Here is a 1,165-nt window from a genome sequence, read left to right as displayed (position 1 = left end):
TGGTTCGGGCGGCCAAAGATCTATAGTCAATAGAGCCAACTTAAAAAAAAACTCTTCTATCCAGCACAAGCAAAGGTGATAAAAATAATATATATTTTTACAATTTAATTTAACAATTTCATAATAATTATACTATTCTAGAGAGCTAAAGAATTTATTTGTTTTATTTCAGGAACAACCAGTTCAATTTGGAAAATTATTTTGTGTAGGATCATTTATTGAGAAAGGGTTTCGGCTAAAGCGAATCATACATAACCCACAGGAATGGAGCAATAACATATAATGAAAAGCTTGAGTAGGTATGAAGCCTTAATCTTCTTAGATACCTACAATACAATACCTATGAAGCTGAAAGTTTTAATGGTTGTTCTTCAGAAAAAAAATTAATCAAAGCAGTTAAAAAAAAGTTTATCTAAGAAACAAATATACAAAAGGAAGATGACCTGGGTGCATCAAAAGAACTCAAATAGTAAATAAACTATTTATTGATTGGAAAAGATGGTCGGGAGGTGCGGTCAGCAAAGAAACAATATAAATAAACAAAAAATATTTATTTATGCCGACGTTTCGACCTGATTTTCAGGTCTTCATCAGGGCTATAAAAACAAAAAGACACCAACCATCATTTAGAGAGAAATGATGAAATGGAATCTCTGCCTACAACTGTAAGTTATTTTTTTTCTCTCTTATCTTATCTCTTATTTCCTATAACATTGTTTTTTACATATTCCCCATTAATATATCCGTTTTTTACATGCCCTTTATATATTGATACATTTTATTATTTTTTGGGCTCTCATTATTTTACATTTTACACCTTTTTATGTTGGTCTTTTTCTTCTTTTTTCTTTTTTTACTCTCACATTGGCTATTTTATCTCTACGATTTTTTGACCTTTATATTGTTTATATAACGTCTTTTGCCTACCTGCACTCTAGCGGCTTTTCCTGCAATTTATAACAATGTTCTTTCCTAATTTCTTTAACTAATTCTTTATGATAACACTGTATCATTTATTTGTTGCTCACATTTATATGTATATAAATAATAATTTAATTAATCTACTACTGTCTTGTCCATAGTTAGTAATCAACTAATTCATATTGTCATTCCATTATTGTGTATATTTACTATTTTTAGTCTATTATTTATTTTATTTTATATA

The 1,165-nt window shown here is 28.1% G+C and overlaps 1 protein-coding gene across 5 annotated transcripts in view; it reads right to left on the bottom strand.

Annotated features, from left to right (window-relative positions):
- hgo (homogentisate 1,2-dioxygenase) overlaps positions 1–1,165 on the bottom strand; it is a 34,400-nt gene that overhangs the window by 3,952 nt on the left and 29,283 nt on the right. The gene's annotated exons all lie outside the window — the stretch shown is intronic.

This window comes from Halyomorpha halys, unplaced genomic scaffold (assembly GCF_000696795.3).
Source record: "Halyomorpha halys isolate HHAL.00 unplaced genomic scaffold, Hhal_1.1 Scaffold322.1, whole genome shotgun sequence".
NCBI classification, from domain to species: Eukaryota; Metazoa; Arthropoda; class Insecta; order Hemiptera; family Pentatomidae; genus Halyomorpha; species Halyomorpha halys.
This window is presented reverse-complemented; position numbering and strand designations above follow the sequence as displayed.